Here is a 7,285-nt window from a genome sequence, read left to right on the forward strand (position 1 = left end):
AAACAGAAACACAAAATTATCGTGGACTAGAAACGGAACATTACCGTGAAACCGAAACAGAACATTATCGTGGACCAGAAACGGAACATTATTGTGGACCAGAGACAGAACATTATCGTGGACCAGAGACGGAACATCATCGTGGACCAGAGACGGAACATTATCGTGGACCAGAGACAGAACATTACCCTGAAACCTAAACAGAAAATTATCGTGGACCAGAAACGGAACATTATCGTGAAACCGAACATTATCGTGGACCAGAGACGGAACATTACCGTGAAACAGAAACACAACATTATCGTGGACCAGAAACGGAACATTACCGTGAAAAAGAAACACAACATTATCGTGGACTAGAAACGGAACATTACCGTGAAACAGAAACAGAACATTACCGTGGACCAGAGACAGAACATTACCGTGGACCAGAGACAGAACATTACCGTGAAACCTAAACAGAAAATTATCGTGGACCAGAAACGGAACATTATCGTGAAACCGAACATTATCGTGGACCAGAGACGGAACATTACCGTGAAACAGAAACACAACATTATCGTGGACCAGAAACGGAACATTACCGTGAAAAAGAAACACAACATTATCGTGGACCAGAAACGGAACATTACCGTGAAACAGAAACAGAACATTATCGTGGACCAGAGACGGAACATTACCGTGAAACCGAACATTATCGTGTACCAGAGATCGAACATTACCGCGACCAGAGACAGAACATTATCGCGGACCAAAGACGGAACATTATCGTGGACCAGAGACGGAACATTACCGTGAAACCGAACATTATAGTGGACCTGAGACAGAACATTACCGTGGACCAGAGACAGAACATTATCGTGAAACCGAAACAGAACATTATCGTGGACCAGAAACGGAACATTACCGTGAAACAGAAACACAAAATTATCGTGGATTAGAAACGGAACATTACCGTGAAACAGAAACAGAACATTATCCTGGACCAGAGACGGAACATTACCGTGAAACCGAACATTATCGTGGACCAGAGATGGAACATTACCGTCGACCAGAGACAGAACATTACCGTGGACCAGAGATAGAACATTACCGTGGACCAGAGACAGAACATTATCGCGGACCAAAGACGGAACATTATCGTGGACCAGAGACGGAACATTACCGTGAAACCGAACATTACCGTGGACCTGAGACAGAACATTACCGTGGACCAGAGACAGAACATTATCGTGAAACTGAAACAGAACATTATCGTGGACCAGAAACGGAACATTACCGTGAAACAGAAACACAAAATTATCGTGGACTAGAAACGGAACATTACCGTGAAACCGAAACAGAACATTATCGTGGACCAGAAACGGAACATTATTGTGGACCAGAGACAGAACATTATCGTGGACCAGAGACGGAACATCATCGTGGACCAGAGACGGAACATTATCGTGGACCAGAGACAGAACATTACCCTGAAACCTAAACAGAAAATTATCGTGGACCAGAAACGGAACATTATCGTGAAACCGAACATTATCGTGGACCAGAGACGGAACATTACCGTGAAACAGAAACACAACATTATCGTGGACCAGAAACGGAACATTACCGTGAAAAAGAAACACAACATTATCGTGGACTAGAAACGGAACATTACCGTGAAACAGAAACAGAACATTACCGTGGACCAGAGACAGAACATTACCGTGGACCAGAGACAGAACATTACCGTGAAACCTAAACAGAAAATTATCGTGGACCAGAAACGGAACATTATCGTGAAACCGAACATTATCGTGGACCAGAGACGGAACATTACCGTGAAACAGAAACACAACATTATCGTGGACCAGAAACGGAACATTACCGTGAAAAAGAAACACAACATTATCGTGGACCAGAAACGGAACATTACCGTGAAACAGAAACAGAACATTATCGTGGACCAGAGACGGAACATTACCGTGAAACCGAACATTATCGTGTACCAGAGATCGAACATTACCGCGACCAGAGACAGAACATTATCGCGGACCAAAGACGGAACATTATCGTGGACCAGAGACGGAACATTACCGTGAAACCGAACATTATAGTGGACCTGAGACAGAACATTACCGTGGACCAGAGACAGAACATTATCGTGAAACCGAAACAGAACATTATCGTGGACCAGAAACGGAACATTACCGTGAAACAGAAACACAAAATTATCGTGGATTAGAAACGGAACATTACCGTGAAACAGAAACAGAACATTATCCTGGACCAGAGACGGAACATTACCGTGAAACCGAACATTATCGTGGACCAGAGATGGAACATTACCGTCGACCAGAGACAGAACATTACCGTGGACCAGAGATAGAACATTACCGTGGACCAGAGACAGAACATTATCGCGGACCAAAGACGGAACATTATCGTGGACCAGAGACGGAACATTACCGTGAAACCGAACATTACCGTGGACCTGAGACAGAACATTACCGTGGACCAGAGACAGAACATTATCGTGAAACTGAAACAGAACATTATCGTGGACCAGAAACGGAACATTACCGTGAAACAGAAACACAAAATTATCGTTGACCAGAGACGGAACATTACCGTGGACCAGAGACGGAACATTACCGTGAAACCGAAACGGAACATTATCGTGGACCAGAAACGGAACATTACCGTGAAACCGAAACAGAACATTATCGTGGACCAGAAACGGAACATTACCGTGAAACAGAAACACAACATTATCGTGGACCAGAAACGGAACATTACCGTAAAACAGAAACACAACATTATCGTGGACCAGAGACGGAACATTATCTGGACCAGAGACAGAACATTACCGTGGACCAGAGACAGAACATTACCGTGAAAAAGAAACACAATATTATCGTCGACCAGAAACGGAACATTACCGTGAAACAGAAACACAACATTATCTTGGACCAGAGACGGAACATTACCGTGGACCAGAGACAGAACATTACCGTGAAACAGAAACACAAAATTATCGTGGACCAGAAACGGAACATTACCGTGAAACAGAAACACAACATTATCGTGGACCAGAGACGGAACATTACCTGGACCAGAGACAGAACATTACCGTTGACCAGAGACAGAACATTACCGTTAAAAAGAAACACAACATTATCGTCGACCAGAAACGGAACATTACCGTGAAACAGAAACACAACATTATCTTGGACCAGACACGGAACATTACCGTGGACCAGAGACGGAACATTATCGTGGACCAGAGACTGAACATTACCTGAAACCTAAACAGAACATTATCGTGGACCAGAAACGGAACATTATCGTGAAACCGAAAATTATCGTGGACCAGAGACGGAACATTACCGTGAAACAGAAACACAACATTATTGTGGACCAGAAACGGAACATTACCGTGAAAAAGAAACACAACATTATCGTGGACCAGAAACGGAACATTACCGTGAAACAGAAACAGAACATTACCGTGGACCAGAGACAGAACATTACCGTGGACCAGAGACAGAACATTACCGTGAAACCTAAACAGCACATTATCGTGGACCAGAAACGGAACATTATCGTGAAACCGAACATTATCGTGGACCAGAGACGGAACATTACCGTGAAACAGAAACACAACATTATCGTGGACCAGAAACGGAACATTACCGTGAAACAGAAACAGAACATTATCTTGGACCAGAGACGGAACATTACCGTGAAACCGATTATTATCGTGTACCAGAGATTGAACATTACCGTGGACCAGAGACAGAACATTATCGCGGACCAAAGACGGAACATTATCGTGGACCAGAGACGGAACATTACCGTGAAACCGAACATTATCGTGGACCTGAGACAGAACATTACCGTGGACCAGAGACAGAACATTATCGTGAAACCGAAACAGAACATTATCGTGGACCAGAAACGGAACATTACCGTGAAACAGAAACACAAAATTATCGTGGACTAGAAACGGAACATTACCGTGAAACAGAAACAGAACATTATCGTGGACCAGAGATCGAACATTACCGTGGACCAGAGACAGAACATTACCGTGGACCAGAGACAGAACATTACCGTGGACCAGAGACAGAACATCACCGTGGACCAGAGACAGAACATTACTGTGGACCAGAGACCGAACTTTACCTTCAAACCGAACATTACCGTGGACCAGAGACAGAACATTACCATGGACCAGAGACAGAACATTACCGTGAAACAGAACATTATCATGGACCAGGAACGGAACATTACCGTGAAACAGAAACACAACATTATCGTTGACCAGAGACGGAACATTACCGTGGACCAGAGACGGAACATTACCGTGAAACCGAAACGGAACATTATCGTGGACCAGAAACGGAACATTACCGTGAAACCGAAAAAGAACATTATCGTGGACCAGAAACGGAACATTACCGTGAAACAGAAACACAACATTATCGTGGACCAGAAACGGAACATTATCGTAAAACAGAAACACAACATTATCGTGGACCAGAGACGGAACATTACCTGGACCAGAGACAGAACATTACCGTGGACCAGAGACAGAACATTACCGTGAAAAAGAAACACAATATTATCGTCGACCAGAAACGGAACATTACCGTGAAACAGAAACACAACATTATCTTGGACCAGAGACGGAACATTACCGTGGACCAGAGACAGAACATTACCGTGAAACAGAAACACAAAATTATCGTGAAACAGAAACAGAACATTATCGTGGACCAGAGACGGAACATTACCGTGAAACCGAATATTATCGTGGACCAGAGATCGAACATTACCGTGGACCAGAAACGGAACATTACCGTGAAACCGAAACAGAACATCATCGTGGACCAGAAACGGAACATTACCGTGAAACAGAAACACAACATTATCGTGGACCAGAAACGGAACATTACCGTGAAACAGAAACACAACATTATCGTGGACCAGAGACGGAACATTACCTGGACCAGAGACCGAACTTTACCTTGAAACCGAACATTACCGTGGACCAGAGACAGAACATTACCATGGACCAGAAACCGAACATTACCGTGGACCTGAGACAGAACATTACCGTGGACCAGAGACAGAACATTATCGTGAAACTGAAACAGAACATTATCGTGGACCAGAAACGGAACATTACCGTGAAACAGAAACACAAAATTATCGTTGACCAGAGACGGAACATTACCGTGGACCAGAGACGGAACATTACCGTGAAACCGAAACGGAACATTATCGTGGACCAGAAACGGAACATTACCGTGAAACCGAAACAGAACATTATCGTGGACCAGAAACGGAACATTACCGTGAAACAGAAACACAACATTATCGTGGACCAGAAACGGAACATTACCGTAAAACAGAAACACAACATTATCGTGGACCAGAGACGGAACATTACCTGGACCAGAGACAGAACATTACCGTGGACCAGAGACAGAACATTACCGTGAAAAAGAAACACAATATTATCGTCGACCAGAAACGGAACATTACCGTGAAACAGAAACACAACATTATCTTGGACCAGAGACGGAACATTACCGTGGACCAGAGACAGAACATTACCGTGAAACAGAAACACAAAATTATCGTGGACCAGAAACGGAACATTACCGTGAAACAGAAACAGAACATTATCGTGGACCAGAGACGGAACATTACCGTGAAACAGAATATTATCGTGGACCAGAGATCGAACATTACCGTGGACCAGAAACGGAACATTACCGTGAAACCGAAACAGAACATTATCTTGGACCAGAGACGGAACATTACCGTGGACCAGAGACGGAACATTATCGTGAAACCGAAAATTATCGTGGACCAGAGACGGAACATTACCGTGAAACAGAAACACAAAATTATTGTGGACCAGAAACGGAACATTACCGTGAAAAAGAAACACAACATTATCGTGGACCAGAAACGGAACCTTACTGTGAAACAGAAACAGAACATTACCGTGGACCAGAGACAAAACATTACCGTGGACCAGAGACAGAACATTACCGTGAAACCTAAACAGAACATTATCGTGGACCAGAAACGGAACATTATCGTGAAACCGAACATTATCGTGGACCAGAGACGGAACATTACCGTGAAACAGAAACACAACATTATCGTGGACCAGAAACGGAACATTAAGGTGAAAAAGAAACACAACATTATCGTGGACCAGAAACGGAACATTACCGTGAAACAGAAACACAACATTATTGTGGACCAGAAACGGAACATTACCGTGAAAAAGAAACACAACATTATCGTGGACCAGAAACGGAACATTACCGTGAAACAGAAACAGAACATTACCGTGGACCAGAGACAGAACATTACCGTGGACCAGAGACAGAACATTACCGTGAAACCGAAACAGAACATTATCGTGGACCAGAAACGGAACATTATCGTGGACCAGAGACAGAAGATTATAGTGGACCAGAAACGGAACATTACCTTGAAACAGAAACAGAACATTAGCGTGGACCAGAGACAGAACATTACCGTGAAACAGAACATTATCGTGGACCAGAAACGGAACATTACCGTGAAACAGAAACAGAACATTATCGTGGACCAGAGACGGAACATTACCGTGGACCAGAGACGGAACGTTACCGTGAAACCGAAACAGAACATTATAGTGGACCAGAAACGGAACATTACCGTGAAACAGAAACACAACATTATCGTGGACCAGAAACGGAACATTACCGTGAAAAAGAAACACAACATTATCGTGGACCAGAAACGGAACATTACTGTGAAACAGAAAAAGAACATTATCGTGGACCAGAGACGAAACATTACCGTTAAACCGAACATTATCGTGGACCAGAGATCGAACATTACGGTGGACCAGAGACAGAACATTATCGCGGACCAAAGACGGAAAATTATCGTGGACCAGAGACGGAACATTACCGTGAAACCGAACATTACCGTGGACCTGAGACAGAACATTACCGTGGACCAGAGACAGAACATTATCGTGAAACTGAAACAGAACATTATCGTGGACCAGAAACGGAACATTACCGTGAAACAGAAACACAAAATTATCGTGGACCAGAAACGGAACATTATTGTGGACCAGAGACAGAACATTATCGTGGACCAGAGACGGAACATCATCGTGGACCAGAGACGGAACATTATCGTGGACCAGAGACAGAACATTACCCTGAAACCTAAACAGAAAATTATCGTGGACCAGAAACGGAACATTATCGTGAAACCGAAC

Source organism: Leuresthes tenuis, unplaced genomic scaffold (assembly GCF_036924035.1).
Source record: "Leuresthes tenuis unplaced genomic scaffold, fLeuTen1.0.hap1 SCAF_23, whole genome shotgun sequence".
NCBI classification, from domain to species: domain Eukaryota; kingdom Metazoa; phylum Chordata; class Actinopteri; order Atheriniformes; family Atherinopsidae; genus Leuresthes; species Leuresthes tenuis.